The 20,751-nt window shown below is 41.3% G+C and overlaps 1 protein-coding gene across 1 annotated transcript in view; it reads left to right on the top strand.

The window, feature by feature from the left end:
- Positions 1–8,900: 8,900 nt before the first annotated feature.
- OCA2 (OCA2 melanosomal transmembrane protein) overlaps positions 8,901–20,751 on the top strand; it is a 177,617-nt gene continuing 165,766 nt past the window's right edge. The window contains exon 1 of the mRNA XM_042867669.1: positions 8,901–8,951. The gene's annotated coding sequence lies outside the window, so the exon portion shown is untranslated. The remainder of the gene's footprint in view (positions 8,952–20,751) is intronic.

The following is a 20,751-nucleotide window of genomic DNA, read 5'->3' as shown; positions in this document are numbered from 1 at the left end:
CTGGGGACTCCTCAAGGCTGCTGCTGTTACAGCGAAATGCCACAGTCATGTGACATAGATAACCTAATGTTGTGTGAACACATTTTACCAGTGTAAACTAGATCAAATGATTACATATAGATGTTATTAGATACCAGGTGCCCTGGAACTCACAGGAAGCTGCTATGAATTTTGTAGTGTGAGCCCCGGCTACATCAGTGGGAAGATGCCATCCTGTAGCCAGGTAATTTGTCTTTCCAGTGTGTTGTGCTCAGATCCAAATTCGAAATGGTCTTGCTTAAGCCCAGACAGTTTGCTACGGTGTTAAGAAACCCGTGCATGGGCATGACCAGAGGAGAAGTCTGTGGGAGCTTTTCAAGCTTCCTTTGTGGTTAAGGCACAGGACTGGGAGTCAGGAGATGAAAGTTCCTGCATTGTACAGAAAAGCCATTTCAACACATAGGCTGCATTGATAAAAGAAATCTCACAGGAGTGCTACATGCACTTCTTTGATGGGGCTGATGGGTCATTCCTACCAGCCAGTGCACTGCAGAGATCTGGCTCTTCCCACCTACAGAAGGCTGCCATTTGGAAAAGGGAGCAAGGATGAATAGCACCAGTGCTCACCAGTCCAGTAAAATACACATTACTGGGTCTGTGGAACACCTGAGTGGTGAGCACTGAGTGGGGAAAGAGCAGTGGGGCTGCAGCTATTTCAGTCACATTGTGTCACAAGAGTTGGGAAGGATGCAGCCAGCATACTCATAAGCAAGAAATGCAAACGGCACCACCCTTATACATATTTAAATAAATTCATGTTAAGCTGAGTATTTTTCCCTGAAGATCAAGGAATTTCTCGATGACTAATGGAGAACAGTTTGAGCAAATGTTTTTTTACAGTTGCTGGTTACAGAAATGGCTCACACTTTGAGTGTGCTTTGAGATATACTTTATGCCAGGCTTTGAAGACAGAAGAGGGGAAGACAAAGTCCCTAGCTAGAATTTGCTTACAGGATGTTTAGTTTGAAAGATAGCTGTACAAGCTGTTCCTTTCCATTTGGGAGTGGTACAAACTGTATTATCATCATCTTATCTTTTACACAACAGTGACAGTCGCTGCCAAGCCCTTTCTGGAGATGGTGTAACAACTGCTTTGTGGCACCTCTGGGACATTCAGGTTATTTTGTGGTCTCAGAGCTGCTCTGAGACAGTGATGTCTGCAGCAGCAGTCAGTGCCATCTCTGCACTTTAAAGCTTCCCACCTGCTCTCAAGAAAAGAGGCGAGCTGCTAATAATGAGCACTTTACTTACGAATTTGGCTGGACTTGGGGTCATTCTGCTGAGATTTCAGTAACTTGTCTTGCATGAAAGAAGAAGGTAGATCCTACTAATAAACATCATAATTATACTAATACTGTGCTGGAGAGGCTGCAAGGTATCTGCTCTAGATTAAACATCATCTCGCCTGAGAAGCCAGCCTGGGGATGACTGACTGCTAAGAAGGGGCTGTAACTGTGTAGGGGTTGAAGAATGAGATAAATACTTCTGAGGACAGAGAAAAAAGTGGACAAGAAATCTGGTGCAGGACTAAAAGAAGAATCTGAGGTGCCTTTTAGCACTTTAAGGAATGTCATCTCAGCCTTTTTGTTTAGTTTAGAACAAGGTGTTACTATTGAGCTCATTGGAGCTCAATAGTAATTTATAATCATTTATAATATAGTAATATTATATATATAATATAATAATATAATAATATAATAATATAATAATATAATATATATATATAATAATATAATAATATTTAATAAATAATACATATAATCATTTGTAATCATTCATCATGAAGATCCTGTGACACATTCCAGACTTGAGCAGTAAATGTGATGATGTATATATGAACTGCTCATGCCTTTTAGTGTCATATTTTGCAGGATTGTGTTACAAAGGGCAGTGAGAATAGATGGAAAGTGTATCTACTTAGTCTTGCAAAAATCTTAAGGTGTCCTTGCCTTCCAAGTTCACTATGCCACTGTCAGTGCTAACTGGTGCTGGGCAACCTGCTCTAGGTGGTCCTGCTTGAGTGGGGATTGATTGGGTGACCTCTAGACATCCCTTCCTACCTCATCCTTTCAGTGATCCTGTGATTTTCTGATTCTTTTCCATAGTTGTGCGCTGAGCAGGCAGATGAGCCAGAAGCTGAGCTCCCAAGGGCATCTGGGATTTCTGCATGACAGAGGACTTTCATTTAGTGAATTATAAATTGTCAGAAAGCGAAATGTTGCTTTCCTATCACTGGGATGTACTCTGGGTTGCCAGTCATAGAATCATAGAATCACAGGAGTTGGAAGGGACCTCTGGAGATCACTGAGTGCAGCCCCCTTGTACCATGCATGAGGAAATCCATTCATCAGAGACGAGCATTCTCATGAAGTTCAGGTACATGAGGTTGGCTCTGGTCCCTGGAGAATGCCCCTTGTGATGATGCAAAGCTGCCATGCCTTTTGATCTGATGGATTTGCACTGGCAATAGAGTTTGTACTAAACTGTTATACATTCATTATAACTCTGCATTTTTCTGCCACAGGGTACTGGACCCTTAAAGAAGTGAAAGGCCCATGTTAATCATGATGAGTTAGTTCTTGAAGAGACCTGACAGTTTGTGACTGGCACAAAAAAAACCCCACAACCCAGAACAACCCAATATGGCAGGTAGAAAAGCACGAAAAGCCCCCCAAAAGCCCATGGGTACTGCTGAGTCTGTGGCTTTTAACAGTCCTATTGATGTTAATGTGAGATCTTTCTGTCATTCCCAAAGAAGAGAATGCTTCCCGGTAGAGTAAGAAGTCAGAAACAAAAACTGTGAAGTGAGTTGAAACATTGACTTGTCAAATACACCTCTGTTCAAGTAGATATGTAGATAAGGGTTCATGGTGAGATGTTCATGTAGAGTAGCTTATATGAGCCAGCTATGTGTTAAGGTTACTGGAGAGAAAATTCATTTCACCAGCATTGTCAAATATTGAGTTAGACCCTGCAGAAGCTGGAGAATTTTCTGTTCAGCCATTCTGGAAAATGGGACTGGGATATGTTGTTATGTGTAATACCATTACAACTCTCATGTTGGGTATTAGGAAACATTTCTTCTCAGCAGGAACGGTGAGGCAGTGGCACAGGCTGCCCAGGGAGTGGTGCAATAATTGTCCCTCGAGGTGTTCAAGAGCAGTGTGGATGTGGCACTGAGGGACGTGGTCAGTGGGCATGGTGGGAATGTACTGGGATTGGGCTAGATGATCTTAGAGGTCTTTTCCAACCTTAATGGTTCTGTGATTCTAAATTTCTTAGAAGAATTTTATATAAAGTACATATGTATAAATCATACATATTTACTGAGAGAAATAAAAGGAAGAAGAAGTAACTTCGATGGGAAGAAAGAAGTATTATCACAGAATCACAGAAACACCAAGGTTGGAAAAGACCTACAGGATCATCCAGTGCAACCATCCACCTATCCCAATAGTTGTCACTAAACCATATCCCTCAACACAATGAACTACTCTTAAATTTCTTTTATAAAATTTGAGAAAAATTCCCAGTTTAAGCAAACTGGTTTCAAATCTTCTAGAGACATAACATCTGCTCTGGCCAGGACACAGACATAATGACAGCATAACCCAATTTGACACTGAGGTTAAATTAATCCCTTGGGGTAATTATTCCTCTTGCTCCACTACATATTATTGCTGGATGGGGAATGGAAGAGGGGCACATGCCATTATTCTGGAACAGATATGGAGACAGACACTGAGAGATGGAGCACTGGAGCTACTCACTGATTGTTTCTCTGTGGAAATGGGATGTCAGCCTAAATGAGGGTTTATCTTTATAATTTCCTCAGCTGAATCATGATTAACCTTCAGGACAAGGGATGACTTTTGAAAATGAAGCTCTCCTTATGCAAGGACTACTGTCTCATACTTGTTTTGACGTATGTGCTCATGCATAAAGGGCAGTATGCTCTTGTAATTACATCTTATATAGAAAGTCACTGAATGATCCAAAACAGCCCCTTCTCTATCTTCAGGATGCTGCTCTCCACTCCTTGTGGCCCTGAAGCAAACGTTGGCTGTCCGGCAACCTCCCTGGCCTGCAAGAACAAGCAGTGCTTGGCGTGCAGGATGGCTGTGGTGGCTAGGGGCTGTGGCAGAGCCAATCAGTACCGGGCAGGCCATCAATGCCACCTTTCAGGGTCCAGAGCTGAAAGGCTGCCATTGTGATCTGTGTCTTTCCTGACCGCATCTTATGACCTGGTGCACGGAGCCTCTCACAGTGCGTGCAGGCGGAGATAAGAAAGCTGGGATGTGTGCCCATCTCCCTGCCAGCAATGTGTTGTGAGTGAGGATGGAATGCTCACGAGTGCTCTGCTGCTCTTCCTCCCGCTGCTAGTCAGGCATACAGTGTTAGGCTGATTGGTATGATGGAAACCTTGGCATGAAGCCCTGGAGACCTACACCAGTAGCCGTCTGGGGTAGGTTTGTCTAATATCACTGCGGGCTGATAGTATACTGCAGACAGCCAGTATTGATAGCTTTACTGTAAAAGAAAAAGATCACAGGGTTGCCTGCCAGGAAATGAGAGAAACACATAAGTAGAAAAAAATGTTGAGGAGAAAAGATTAAAAGAGGCTGAGACTAGTTAAGAGCCCAGACACAGATGGTCTTGTGCCTGCCTGCGCCTTTTCTCAGTGTGTTTGCTCAATGTGGTTCCAGAAAACATGGGCAAACAGGGGTGCTGCTGTAGAACACCACCTTCAGTGGAGCAAAGCCCTCCCAGTCAATACAGACTTAAGAGTTTTTAATCTAACCCTGAGGTAGATACTTGGCTGTGGTTGCAGCATCCCTTCCATGAATTGCATTAAATCTGCACCTTCAGGGACCACAAGCAGGAGTTGAGACCTTCAGATTTCACGTTGACTTCTAAAATTTGCCAGCAGGAATCTCTTCCTACCTTATGATGGAACAAGTTTTCCATTAGTTGTCTGCATTTGTGTTGTGTAGGAGACTGATTAGATTTGGTTTGCTTTTAAACAGACTTAATGGAAGTTGTGGCCTCAAGTGCTTTCTTGAGCATGGACATGTGCTGATCAAAACCACAAGTAGTATCAACTCTGTGCATCATTGGGCTGAAGTTTGTGAGTCCATTGCTTGTGTGTTTTTCATAAATTCCAAAATAAGACACAGGATTCCTAAAAGAGCAAGTTCCCCAAGTCAGGTCCTGCTGGCCTCATTTGGTGCATGCCCTGCTCCATGCAACCCGTGCCTTGTGCAGGCTGCTCACTGTTGAGGTGGCCCTATGGGCACAGCTGAGTCCAACTGGCTTCCTCTGTGTGTTGAATGAGCAGTTCTCACCTGCTGGAAAGTCTCTCAGGAATGCAAAAGCCCTCTCCATTAGTTTGAGTTACATGACTTTCACACAATGGCCAGCCTGTCTGTAGGCTTCTTCTTCCCTACTGAGGAAATAATGTTTGCTCCAGGGCTACAGCTGGGACTTGCTGAGACCAGTGACCTTATTTATTTATGTGTCTTTATAAGAAAAACAGGACTGCATGGTAGTGTTCTCCATAAAAGCAATTACGGAAAATGCTAAAAGTCCTGTATTTGCTCTGAGGGCAGACCAAAAGCTAAAACCAAGCCTGGTTTGGTTCCCAGCTGTGTTGTCCAGACCGCAGTTAGCTTCTGTTTCACTGTTCAGCCTTATGGACGTGAAATCCTAAATCAAACTGAGCAACATCACAGTTTTCTCTTTGAAATCTTTTGCAGACATAATTTCATAATTTACTTGTATTTTTTGTTTATATTTTGTTCCCAGTATGTGATGTTCCTTCTATTACCTCAGCTATGTACTAAATGAATTATTTTTAGATATCTGAGACACGAAAGCATAACTTTCTCTGGTGCAATTGTATGACATGACATTACTATGCTGTTTTTTTTTTTTTTTTTTTTTTTTTTTTTTTCCCTTAAGCTTAACAAGAGAACTAGGCTGGAGAAGAACCAGAAGTGAAGGAGTGAATTTGAAGCTGAGAAGAAGAGGAGGTGGGAAGGAAGTTGTGTTCGTCTGCTTTTCTCAGTGCTCTGTTACTAACTGTAAATTAAATTGTTTTTCCCCAGGTCAAGTCTGCTTTACCCATCACAATAATTGGTGAAGTGGTTGTCCTGTTCTTATCTTGACCTACAAGGTTTTCATCTTGTTTTCTCCTCCTGTTCTGCTGATGTACAGTGAGAGTGTGGCTGAGTAGGTGTTTGGCAACCAGAAAGGTCAAACTACCACAGAGGTATAAACTTCACAGGAAATACTTATTTTGAATTCTTGGGATTTCTGTCTGGCCATCCACTGTTAACCATACAATCACAGAATATGTGGAGGTGAAAGGGGCTCACCTGCCTCCACCCAGCACCACCCCAAATCCAGACTCTATGTCTGAGAGCACTGTCCAAACACCCCTTGAACTCCAGCACTGGTGGCCATACCCACAGCCCTGTGCATCCCGTTCCCCGCCCACCGCCCTGTGGTGCAGCCCCTTTCCCTGACCCCCAGCTGCCCTCCCCTGACAGCTCCATGCCGTTCCCTCGGGCCCTGTCGCTGTCACACAGAGCAGAGCTCAGCGCTGCCCCTCCGCTCCCTGCAGCTGCCTTCAGGCCTCCCCTCAGCTCCTCTGCTCTGGGTTATCATATTGATGTAGCAGGTTGAACGAAGTGATGGGCGTTTGGTGAACTCTTATGGTAAATTGGGTAGTCTTCACCCCTTAGTTGCGCGCCTTTCTGATATGATGTTACTATGCTGGTTGGTGATGTCTTTGCCACTTCTGACTGTGTTTGCTAACTTGTGTCTTGCACATCACCTGCAGAGATGGAAATTCAATCTTTTTCTATGCTTCTGCAGCATCTCCTGCTTTGGGGTCCTAGCCACAACTGGAGCATCTAAGCAATGGAAACACAGACAAACGATAACATTGATGGAAGTGAATCATTTATCTTAATAAAAGGATCCTTTTCTTCTTGGTATCATCTTCAAAAGGTATACTGGTTTCCCACATGATTTAGCTCTGGTAGACAGCTAAGCTTCACTCAGACAGCCTCTCACTTAACCCTTCCCAGCAGAATTGGGAAGAGAATCAGAAGGGCAAAAGTGAGAAAACTTCATGGATTGAGACAAAGTTTAAGAAGTAAAGCTAAAAGGGCCTGCACAAGCAGAGCAAAATAAAGAATTTATCCACGGCTTCCTGTCAGCAGGACATTTCTAGGACCGCAGGGCTCCAGCCTCTAATGCACCCCAAACCAGTACAACTCATCTCCTTGAAATTGGATGGAATATCACCTGTGCTTATAAGATACCTTTAAATTGCTGTTTTCATGGTACTGATGTTGACATTTATGCAAAAGGCCTTTATAGAAAAGGTATAACTAGATTTACATTCACAAAACATGATTGGGCACTTCTTGAGTTACAGATCTGTCAATAACTTCCTAGAGCTTTCAACAACTGTCATGTTGTTGTTTTTAACTGGAACATATTTTACAGCAAAAGAGCAGCCTTGTAGAGCAACATGTGCTCTACAACCTAAAATGCCAACCAACCAACCAACCAACCAACCAACAAAAAAACCTAACCACTAAAATGTGTATTTTTAAATAGTTAATAATATCCAGCAACAGTACAAATGGAACAGTGTAACAGAAATTGGGTGATGCTCCACCTTATTGCATTTCCTCACCAGACTCATGTACGGAGCACCTTCACAACAACAAGAGAGAAGGAACAGGCTTTGGATTTACATCAGAAGAGAACGTTGAATGTAACTATTGATGACCTTATGGATAATCATGAGTGGAGTTGGAAGTGTTCATCTCTGCCTTGAGTCATGGAAGGTCAAAGTAGTTGTTCATCTCTGAAGAACAATTGCTTCTTTCAGAAGGCTCAGCCAACAAAAATCATTGTTAATACTTAATAATGTGCAATTCTGTATGGCAAAATGTCAATAGTGTCATTCTCTTAGTGAAGAATGGATTTTATGTTATCTTCCTTTTCTCTATTCTGCTTATAGCTATCATTAATGTAGCATTCATTCTTTCAGTTGGCACATACTTTGTAGAGACTGTAGACAGGCAGGAGTATGATTTTTTTTTTTTAAACCAATTTATTTCTGACAGGGCAAAAAGAGCTTGGCTGGTATGGTGCTTATCTAACGTCACATTGAATTTTGTAGTGCAATGTGTAGATCTTTGAAATTCCAGTATAAAGAATGAGAATGAGTATTTGTCAGGATAATCTTTTTAGTACTTTCCTATGGTGGAAAAACAGAATTGGATTTTTCTTCCCTTTCAGTTTTTTTAGTGAGCACTGTTAAATCTGCTCCTTTATAAATCCCATGGTAGTTTAAAAAGGCTATGTCTACTCTGTTCTCCCCAGCATATTTATTCCTGCTTCTTGCCTGAACTCAGGACAGTATGTTAAGCGTTTACTCACTGAAGCTCACACCAATCTGTTTTTCCTTTCAATCTTTTCCACTTGTTCTAGTTATCTCAGGCTTCAGACGAGTGCTGTTTAGGCAGGGAGTAGTGGGGCTGGGTATAAACCGAGTGCTAGTTCTTCACTGAAAGCATGTGACAGCAAATCTGGGAATTCCTGCTTCATTTATGAGAGCGCACAAGACGTAATGTCACTCTCTCCTTATCCGGAGATGCTTACTACAAACAGCTGAGCTGGACTCCACATCAACAAAGCCGTCCACCCAAATAAATATTGTAGTCACCAAACGACAGGCATCTTGCAATTCCCTCAGCAGATCTTTTATTTTTAGTGCCTGTACACTTTTTTTCTTTTTCTTTTTTTTTTTTTTTTCTTTTTTTCTCTTTTGGAATTGCTATTTTCAAGTAAAAGAATTTTCAAGCTTCAAGAATTCTTCTAAAAAGCAGGTAAAATACAATCTTTCTATAATACACTTTTTTTTTTCTAGAATGGCTTAGTTCTGTTGTTTTGAGAGGATGAGTTTTTATGTGGGCATTCAAATAATGCATATTAAAAGTTACTTGAACTTTGCAAATAGCAAACATCTGTACCTGAGCATTCAGTATTTTAAAACACTAGTGAGACACATCAGGTATATGTTATAAAATTCTGTACTTTTTTTTTTTAGTTGCACTTTGTTTTAGCTTTGCATTGTCTCAAACATCAGCCTTTCCCAGAATATTAAATATTTAAAAGATTTTTCTAATTTACTTACATGAGATTGTAGATTCTTTGGAGGCTCAGACTTGCTGTGTTTTTTGATGCATGTATTTTGCCCTTCCTATTCCATTTATGCATAAAAGAATTAGTTTGAGCTTACAGTTTGGGCTAGGAACACTGTAAAGTAGGAACTTTATTAAACTTTATTAAACTTTATTAAACTTAAAGTTATAAAACTTATGCTTTGAAAATGTGCTTAGTTATACATAGTTAGTCAACACATGGGTGTAGAGTGAACACATCTCTTAAGTGAAAAAATGTAATAGAAAATGAACAAAGTATGTATGTACTCCCATTACTTTTCCGAAGCATTCATTTTCATGGATTTTACTCATGTTGGCTGTACTTCTAACAAGCTGTTGTGATTTTCTCGTCTTGTTTGAGCAGTCTGCCGGGAAGAAAGCAGTCTGTATGACCAACAATGGGCTGTTCTGTTCTGCTCTGTTCAGCGCGGCATTTGGTGCGTGAGGATGAGGGCAGAGCCGCCCGCCTTCCTCAGAGTTTGAGATTTTACAAACTGGATGTGAGCATTTGGGTTTCAATGAAGGTTAAGGCAAGAGGCCAGGGGATCAGTCACTTAAAGTTGGCTCCGTAACTGTTACGGTGAATATTTGTGTAATATATTTTTGCGAGAATTAAATCTAGTACTCGTGCAAAACAGGCATTGAAGAGCTGCACCTTTCTAGAAAGGTGGATCAGTTGATGTGTTGGAATTTCTTCATATTTCTCAGTAACACTCATGGAAAACACCGCCATTTTGCAACCTGAGCTCCTGCCAAAGCATATCTTATCATCAGAGTGTTTCTGGTTTTTTTTTTGAGGGCAGCTCCAGTGCTTTTCTCGACAACTCAGCTTTCCACGCGGGCTTTGATCTGTTGATAGGAGGCTGATTTGGACCTTGTCAGTTCTCAGTGAAGGCATCCATATGCTTTATTCTGAGTTAAGCAACTCACCATGAGTTAATCTTAAATACTGCTGGAACAAAGAAGGGAAATCATGGATGACAGAGCTGCTGAAGTTTAGAGTTGAACAGATCCCAGTGAGTTAATAAGATTTGCCTGGGTGATGGGCTTTTCCTTCAACTTAATCGAGGAGGAGAAATGGTTCCTCACTGCAAGCCTTTGGGGATGCTGTTTGAGTGGAGATGGAAAGAAAATATGAGAGTGTGGACATCTGAAACTGATGCTGAGGGACAAAAGAGAAAGAGCAGAGCATTAGTTGAGGGGATTTGCCTTTGATTTTCCCTTCAGAAAGTGCATTAAATAAGGCTAAATTCTACTAGAAGCACTGAAAAATTTGAACTTACTGCCGTCTTTTTCATTGCTAGAGAAATAAAATATAAAATGGATAAAATGTATTAGCTAAGAAGACCCTTGTTAGTCTGAGACAAAGCAACAATTATGCCTATAAAATTTCCCAATAACAATAGCTGAAGAAATGCTGAGAAAAAACTCCACAGTCTAATGATTTTTCTTTTTCTTTGTGAGTGGGTGCATTTGCCAGACCGCATTTTCTCTTGAGGATTAACTTTGAACTGCCAATTAAAAGTTATTGCTAAATCCTGTTACAGCAGAAAGCCTTTAGGTTCTTACTGTTGAGACTTGGTCATTGTTTCTCTCACAGAGCAGATTAAGCTGCTGGGACTTCAGCAAATTACATTTGCAGAGTATCATTAATAGTGCCATAAAGTTTGCTTATTGATACAGTGATGACTCGGATTCTTTTTCAAGAGCTTTACAAAACCATGTCAGCCTGCTATACTTACCAAAGAAAACTACTGAAGTCTGTGTGCTGAAGGTTGGATGATCTTTGCTACGATTTTGGGGCAAAGAGGGTAAAACATTGCAAAAGCCCTACTGTTTTTTGACAGGCACCAGCTGTTATGGTTAGGGATTGCACGCTGTGTGTATCTCTACTCTAAGTGGGGACAAATGGAGCATTATTTCAGAAACCATTCTGTGGTAACGGTTGGCAGATGTTTGCATTCTGAACGTGGTCACTGCAGGATCATCACACGCTTTAAAATCTCTCGGTCTAGGCACAGATCAAACAAGAAAGAGAAATGAACCCGCTGATATTTTAATTTGCCTGAGAGAAGAAAGAAAACATTCTGTGTTCACCAGAAGAGCTGTACAGTGCTGCCAAAACCATTTTCTCAAAGATGTGTGGAACATAAACTTATTCACTCATAAATCAACATTTGGGCTTTCACGTTCCTCTCATTTCCATGCTTCAGATCTGTGATCTCGTTGAAAATATTGAAATTCTTGATCTCTGTGAGAATATAACTGCACCCAGCATGTTCTTATTAAAAAAAAGGCAGAAAAAGGGATGTCATCTTAGAGGAAAAAATGATAGCCTAGAATTAAATAAATGAAGCAAATGAGTAATACAATAAGAAGTAATAATTAAATAAACAAATGAATGAGTGGACCTGCTTATATGCAGGATGCAGGATGCAGCATCTTCTGGTTGTTTAATGGATTTTTGGCATGTATTACTTTTTTTTTTTTTTTTTTTTTCCTTTGGAAACAATCTTCATGGCACCTATTGAGAAAACACCTAAACCAGCAGAAATCCTGCAGTTTTCAATGGGTTCGGCCCCATATCTTTGGTATTTCAGGAGCCTATGAGAAAGAGTAGAAAAAGTACTGATGAGAGGACATGGTTAATTGGCATGGTGGTGATGGGTTGGGCTAGATGATCTTAGTGGTCCTTTCCAACCTTAATGACTCTATGGTTCTATCTGCAGCACTCTGCTTGATGTCATGAGCAAACTTGCTGAGGCTGCACTCAATCCCCATCTGTGTTATTTATGAACATGTTAAAGAGCTCTGGGGCCAAGACAGAACTCTGGGGGATGCCACTCGTTGCTGGCCTCCACTTGGATGTAGAGCCATTGACCACAACCTTCTGGTTGGGACCACTCAATCAATTCCCTATCTATTGAATAGTCTATCCTTAGAATTTGTATTTTCCAATTTAGAGATAAGAATGTGGTGTGGGACCATATCATAGGTCTTGCAGAAGTTTGGACAGGTGACATCAGTTGCCCTTTCATTGTCCACTGAGGCTTTCACTTCATTATAGAAGGCCCTTTTCATTGAAACAATGAAAAATGTCGCCCTGAGACATGTTAAATCAAATACAACATTTTATTGGCCTGTGTGGTATTTTCTTTTCCATTATTCATGGGCTGTTTTGTTAAAATTTCATTTTCTTCTGTCATCAGACCAGGAGGGCTCAGAGCATACATTTTCCTCCCAGTCAGGAAGCCAATGCAGTTACATGATTTGTTTAGGATTCATTGTGATGGATTAGTGTGGAACCGTTAAATACAGCGCAGAGAAGTGGCCATCCCTCATGACAGCTTTACACCTTTGCTGTGCTGTGTGCCACGTCAGGAGCAGTGGGGTGAGCACAGCAAGGCAGGAGCTTCAGCAGCTGCAGCAGGGATGCTGAGAAGCTGATTGGGAAGTTGATTGCTGAGATGAAAGCAAAGAAGAAATTCAGGGGTGACATTTGGTACCAGTCTCTGAACACACCCAAAAAGTGTTATAGGGGATTTGAGCAAAACAGCATAATTGGTGAGAATGATTCTCTAACACTAAGTGACTTATAGACCATTTAATTTTCATTCCAGGCAGAAATTATATTACTGGAGCTTCTGCAAATTTTACAGCGCTGTGGAGGTCTCATGACCAATGGCTACTTTAGAGATTTGTTTTGATCAACATAACTAGAATTGTGTAGGCAGAAATATTTGCTGAACTGGTACATATTTATCACCCCTGTTCCTATCGCAGAGCGCTTTTGAATACTACCAATTCTATTTAGAAACAACAATTTTTCTGGTTAAGAGGGCTGCATTTAAACTAAGAAAGTTTGTACCTGTTTTGTAGCTCTGGCAACCTATTTATTTATTTATTTATCTTTCACATACAAAATACACCTTCATAAACCACTCTTAATAATTTCTTCATTTCCTGATTAGGTAATTTTTTTTTTGCCCTTTCTCATCATCAACAGGCAAATTTTCACCTGGCCGTAGTGAAGGATGGTGGGCAAACTACAGAGCCTTGAATAAAAATATTGCCAGAAGAAGGAAAAAACCAACCCAATACATAGGAAGTCTGGGGTTGTATATGGGAACATCTTTGCATCTCAGAGATAAAGTTCCTGGATATCGGTTTTGGGAAGAGAGGCTTCAGCAGCACTTTTGCATAGAAGGCAGCAGAACACACTCACTTAATAGGCACAAGAAAACTTACTGGAAGACCCTTATATACCCCCAAATATCTATCACGATTCAGCCAAGGACCTGATCTTTTCAGCAATACTCAACATGTTATAATCCACTGAAAGCAAGACTCCCTTAATTTTTGTGCTACTGTTTCGTATTTGAATTTATATTACCTTTTTCCTCCCAAACCCACAGTCTTGTGCTTGCACGCACTTGCTTGATTTACTTTAAAATTGCATAGTGCATTGGATCTGGCTACTTTAATTTATAAGCTGGTACTTCACCCCGCAGATACAATTTCATACTGAAATTATTTTTCCTGGCATGTTTTACTAAGAAACCCAAGAGAAAAAAATGCTTTTCTGTATCCAGTAGTGGACAATTATCCATCACCTGAGCTGCAGCTCTGTCTGCCTGACAGCCCAGGCCCCTGGAAGAGCAGGATCTCAGGGACTGCTGTCAGCATGCGGGGGAATGCAGCCTCCTCATGCTGTGAATTTGTCTCCAGCTGCTCCTGAGGCCAGCTGTATCTCACTAGAAGCATTGCTCTGCCAGCTGAGGAATTTTACATAATGATCAGGACAGTCAGCTGAGGAATGAGCGTCAGCCAAGTACACTCGCTGCTGTCATGTGTGCCAGGGCCTGGCTCTCTCCTGGTATGCTTTGCTGCAAAAATCATGATCTCAGCTTCAGCAAATGTTCTGCTAGGGGGCCTGGTATGTGGTGTAGTTTCTGGTGGTGCCTTGCAGGGATGAGGCTGAGGATAAGCTTTGAAGAAGTACCTTGATAAAACAAGGACTTGTATTGGTTTAGAAAACCAGTCTCATGAGCTGATTTACTGTCCCTGTTCATTGCAGAGGAGTTGGATCAGATGACCTTTAAAGGTCTCTTCCAACTCAGATGATTCTATAATAAGGGAGATACCCATCTCTGCCTGATTCCTTCCTCTATTGGAGTTAGTCTTCTGGTCCTCAGAAACTGTAACATTTCTAAAGCTTTCCCACTGGTTTTGAGAAAAAATAATTAATTTGGTAGTAAGGACGCCTTGGTGGTTGTGTTGGTGACTTGTTGTGGGAGGATGTGTTGATGCTTGACTGTGGGAGGCACAACGTCTGTACTCATATCTCATCTCACACTGTTTTCACAAACTCAGGGAGTTCCTGGGCTGCTTTGAGTAGCCCATCTGATCCATCATGAATTGTCTATTATCTGCCATACCTAGTTTTGAAGCCAGACCTCCTTTGAGCAAGGGTTGGATTGCGTGAACTCCAGAGATCCCTTCCAGCTGGAATTGTTTTTATTCTGTGTGGGACTTCAGAGGGCTACAAGTCTTTCAGAGAAGTAAGAAATCCCAAGCTGCATCTTCCACGCAAGAAATGAATGCCCTTACCACAGACTGCCAATCTTCTTTGCGCTGACCCAAGAGGTATGCAACAACAGATAGGTTCAATCCGTCTGCAGAAATAAGTACAGCTCCAACAGCTGGTTCTGGTAGATATCAACAGCTGAATTCCCAAAGTCAGATCACTGGGGTGAATGAACATTCAGATAAAAATTTAGCTTTAGATTGAACAGAAAGCTCTGTTGTATTTCCAAGGAGCCTCTAGACTTTTGATGATTTAGAGTCTATCTTTCAAATCTGCTTGTAACCAGAATGTCTGTAGTTGTCCAGCAATGACCTTTCAATAAAGCATCACTTTCAATGATCTTTCATCCTCCAAGAACATTTTGCAACAGTAAATAGTGAATATTTGATGTTTTCCTGGGTTCAGAAAGTGGCTGAGTAAATTCATGCTGCAGAAATCCAAAAAGGGCCACGAAGAACAAAGCTACCTCAACAGCTCTGGAGCTGGGGATTGGGCTTGAAGGCAGGACATGGGATTTGGGGTGAGAGAGGGAAGCTCTGAGCTGCCCTGAGAAGTATACAAGCAGATTCACTGAGACGTGTCTTAAATTTTTCTTCACAACGTGCTTCTCTCCTTATTAGCTCAGTTCTCTACTACCTCTCAGCCATGTTTGAGAGCTCCTTTTTGCTTTCCTTTTAGGCTGGCTGTATGCGATATAAGCAAGTGCAGTTGATGCTTCAACTTCTAATAGGAAAGCAAAAAGCTCTGAAGCTCCTTGCTAGGCAAACTGCTTTGCAGCAGCATTGAATGCTTTAGCTTGAGCCTAGGAAATCTCTTTCTCAATAACCTAGTGCTAACTGGCCATAACAAATCTAGAGTAACTTCACCTAAAATCTCACCTAACTTGGTGTGGGGTTGAGTAGGACTTGGTGCATGAGAAGACACTTTTTATATGCTTCTTTTTCCGGGAGTTTCTTTCTCAGCCGGTATGTACTAATTTATGCAATGTGTCATGTGATCACTTGTCTTTGGGCAGCATGGGACAGCCTTGACATTGTGTACACCAAATATATATATTTGAACTATTATTGTATACTGCACCTGGAGTACTGTGTTCAGTTTTGGGCGCTTCACTGTAAGAAAGTCACGGAGGCCCTGCAGTGTGTTCAGAGAAGAACAACGAAGCTGGTGAAGGTTCTGGAGCACGAGTCTTAAGGGGAGCATCTGAGGGAACTGGGATTGTTCAGTCTGGAGAAGAGGAGGCTCAGGGAAGACCATATTGCTCTCTACAACAACTTGAAGGGAGATTGTGGTGAGGTGGGGAGTTGATCTCCCAGGTAACGGTGATAGGATGAGAGGGAATGGCCTCAAGTTGTGCCATGGGAGGTTCAGGTTGGATGTTGGACACTGTACATTTGAGCACATCTCTGTAAGGGAATGATCCTAGATTACATGTCCCACATCCTGATGAAATTCCAGATCTCAGCATGAATTGTAGATGTAATGGCTGAGGATGTTGTCAGTGACTGTGTTTTGTACCCTTCCTCTCATTGTTCCTGATACCATTTTTTGCATCTTTCTTAAATGATTGCTTATGGAGTGGCTCTGGCAAGTTTCAGAAGTGGGCTTAAGTCACATTGTCTCAAAACTGTCACAACATACATGCTTCAGTATCTCAACTGCTCTAAATTATATAGTAGTAGTTGTGTTCATTTGCATTTATATAAGAACAGCAGAGAAGCTAAGTCACTCCAGCCTTGCTGAATCTATGAAGCTTCATTTTGATTTCAGAATTGCTTACTTTTTCTTTTTTGCCAGACATGCAAAGAAGAAAGTATTTGGCACTGACTTCAATAAGGATTAATTTCTTCCCATTTCAGGGTCACGAAGCTTTTGTTCAAAGCATTTTTTTAAAAGCAGCTTTAGGATATGAATAAGAGTTATCAGAAGAAGCACTAATGTATGACACTGAATCTACCTAGTGTTTTGTGGATGACAACTGTGGACATTCATCTCCAGGACTGGCAAGGAGGCCTCAGTCAGAGGGAAGGCTCTGAAGAGAATGCGTGCACACCCTGACCTTGATCCCAGGTTTGCAGAGACAACTTGCTTGAGTTTTCACATCCAAGGATCATCAACACACAGCTTGCAATTTCTCCTTTGCAAGCTTCAGGTACCAGCAGGTCAGGAGACAGCCCTTACCTAGTAGTTGTTGTGACAGCTGTGGTTTTGTGCAAAATTCTTGGCTTATGCAAACATTTCTGGAAATGCTTCATTTTTCATAGAAAACCACACATGGAGTCTGTTATTGCCATCAGTAAACCTTTATCGTGGAGGTTTCTACAAAGGTGCATCTGAATCCTACAGAACCTTTAAACCAAGAGGCAGGAGCTGGGCTGCTGTTTAACTGGCAGCCTGGTCTCTGCCTTAAAATGCTTGGTGAAACATTAGACAGTGTATTTAGGAGGCATTTTTGATTCAGAACAGCATATTTTATTCCTTGTCTGGCTAACTGCTGACAGTGTGGCTGCTGATGGGTTTATAATACTGCTGCAGTTTAAGGCCATTTTAATATCAAATCATTACAGATTTCAAATGTATGATTAGATAAAGTTTATTGATACAATGTTCAGACATAGCGCATCTGAGACAGAGTTTTTAAAAGGTTTTCTTGGAGCTACCAGAGCTCACAATTTTGGCTGGTAAGGCATTGTTTTGACCTCCTGCCCTAGCTTCCTTCAGGCTACATGTACCAATTGACTCACTTCTCTCATCAGTGTCAGGGATATGAAATATGCGGCATGTAGGATTTTGAGTTTGTAGTCTATCTCCAGAGAGATCCTGAAAAAGAGAGGGCTTTGAGAGGATTGCATTGCTATCTTTAGCAATCAAAAGGGCTTGCAGAAGTGAGGAAAGGAGACTCTTCTCAGATGTGCACAATGAAAGGCAAGAGGCAAGAGGCACAAGTTGCAGTACTGAAAAACTCTGCTTGAATGTAAGGTAACTGTGTGCTGAAGTACAGAACAGGCAGAGAGGCTGAGAGATATCCATCCTGGGAAGTATTCAGAAATTAACTGGACAAAACCCTTGGCAATCTGCTGTCAGTTTGGAATTAGCCCTGCCTTTTGCAGGCTAACTTTCAATCTGAATCATTCTGTGGTGAGTATTTATGTGTGAAAGCAGCCCTGCTCTAGGCTTTCTACCTGTTACAACTGAGCAAGAATCCTCTATTTTGCTATCCAGTGAATTAAAACCACATGTGAATCGGTGACATCCACTGCAGGGCTTTGCCCATGCTGTAGCGAGTGCCTGGGCAAGCAGTGCTGCCTTCCTGCCAGTGTAGCTGCCTAAGCACTGCTGCTACCTGTAAGTTCACAGGGTCCCCTTGGCCACAGAGGTCCATATTATCAGTTTCCCAAGGAGAAGCAGGGTAAAGAAATTTCAGGACTGACACAAGGGTTGGGTTGATGTGAGAAGCACGTAACCAAGCCCCTTCAAGGCATTTATGTAAGTTCAGTGCCTTAGGACAGGGAAGGGAGGTTGCAGTCACCAGCACTCATTGATGTAACTTCTTCCTCTGCAGAGTGAGTGCATTCATGAGGAAGAAAGATCTTCAAATGTCACAGTTGCTGCGGGGGCTCACAGGGAGAGAGCAGAGTCAATTCTTCTCCTTCCTTGGAGGGTTCATTTTGAGAGTCTTTTGCTCTTATTGCTGGAAAATCCAATTAAAATACAATGTCTGGCTGAACTTGGTATCTTCATCCCAAAAGCATAATGAGCTCTTTGCATTTTGTGTGCATCTCAGTTAATGAGTTCTCCCCTTTTATACGGAAGCTCTGAAGACAGATTTTTATTATCTATGTCATTATTATTAAGAAAGGAAGAGTCTGAATACAGTACCTCTCAGACATCCTGCCCATGCCAAGGGCTGCCAAAGCATGTAGAGTGAGATTACAGCTTCCTATTTCATTGCTGGAGTGGCTCTATTAATAACAGTGCTCAACAAAAATTGCCAGCAGAAGAATTGCTTATTAAGCATGGAAATGTATATTAAAAAAATCCTAGTAACTAGAAGATTTATTTATTTTTTAAGCCTAATGTTTCTTAGGCCCAAAAGGAACAGATTACTGTAAGGATTTTTTAGATAACTTTTCTACTGTGATAACTGTTTTTGTTCCCTGCCCCCCACCTTTTATTTTATTTTTTACTTTTAAATCAAAGACCCGCAAAGCCAAGGTCTGAAAACTGAATTTCAGTTGATGCTGATTTATTTTCTGAACTGGACAAATTAACCACAAGCGATTGTGAGATAATAGACTGAAGGGAAAATTGTACAGACATATTTTCATAGAATTCAGAGTTAAAGGGAGCTCCCAACTCCGACTCATGCACTTGTAATACACATTCCCACATTTCAACCAGTTTTCTTAAACGTTGGACAGAGCAGCATGTTTTGGTTAAGCAGAAGTCCCAGTGATAACTCTAGTTGGGAAGGTGCTGCCAGGCAGCCATCCTCAGTAGTTTGTTTCAGCAATTAATCAATGTGACTGCTGAACATAAGTCATGAAATATGTGCCGTGCTTCCTGTTTGATGTCTGGGAGCCAAAGCCAAATAAATTCAGTTCTCCTTTTGCCTTTTTCATTAAATTAGAGGGTGTTTTAGTACCAGAGATTTCCTCTCTGTGGAGGTGGCCTAGTAAGTGGGTCCATCTATTTTTGAAAAATGGGACAGCTCAAAAGCCTTTGGTCTGTCTCACAGTAAGGACCTCAGATTATTTGCATTGTACATTTTCTGCCCTATTTCCCTTCTTTCAAATTCCTTTCCCAAAGGGGGGATCAGCACTGTACACAGCACTGTGTGGGAAAAAAAATTCTAACATAGAAAGAAAACAACAAACTCAATGTCTGTGCACTAATTGTCCTTCCACCTTCAGGAATTTCATCTGTCCTTGCAAGTCCAGTGCAGGAGAATGCAGGCTGAGTTCTTCCTGCACCTTGCAGGGCCACTGCTCCTCACTGTACTGATTCACCATCTGTAAGCAGACTGCAGTCTTTGTTCCTTCTCCTATTATTTGTGTAGCTCTGTATGCAGATCCTTGGTCTGATTGGGCCCACGCAGCTCTGTTAAAACAGTTTATTATCATAAAAAAATCAAATGGCAGCACTGTCCAAAGAGTATCTCATTAATTTTGTGGCATGTAAAATGTGTTTAAATGTGTCTCTATTTTCAAAGGGAAACTTTTCACCACTGTTGCAGCCAATGCAGTACTTTCAGTTAAACAGATATTACTGTATGTCCTTATGTTTTGAAAGGAACAAGCTTCTGCATTCCTTTTAAAATGCTTCAGAAATGTTTATCACTAAGTCCTAGACTACAGACAGCTTTTCCCCACTTCATGTGAATTAGTTTTCTTTAGCACCTTATTCTCTGCTCAACCTAGATATCAGCCTTGAGGTTTCTGGCTTTAGTGCCGCAGGAAAAATCAATCCTTTTGGCAAAAAGATTGTTCTGCATCTACCCAATCACTGCTATAAAGCCCTAGAAATCAGAAAAAAATGCTTAACATATTGAATCCAACACTCTTCCTGAACACTTTCAAAAAAGTTGAATGTAGTAAACATTGCTATCTCTGACTTCACTAAGGAATAAATTAACTACCACCCCAAACACCAGACATGCTTGATATACTTTCAAATAACTGAAATTTAGCTTTAAAATACAGACTACATGGATGTCAGAGGAAGTTAGTAATTTAGAATTGTTCACGGCTGTGTTAACTCAGAATAGTTTCTGCTATGAGGTAACTTCTGTGAACTCTGATAATCAAAGGAAGAATACTTTATCTAACAATTATCACAACGTAGCAATTATCTTGCACGAAGTAAAAGAAATGTATG

This window comes from Lagopus leucura, unplaced genomic scaffold, assembly GCF_019238085.1.
Source record: "Lagopus leucura isolate 7727_CA_CO unplaced genomic scaffold, USGS_WTPT01 Super-Scaffold_100001, whole genome shotgun sequence".
NCBI lineage: Eukaryota > Metazoa > Chordata > Aves > Galliformes > Phasianidae > Lagopus > Lagopus leucura.
This window is presented reverse-complemented; position numbering and strand designations above follow the sequence as displayed.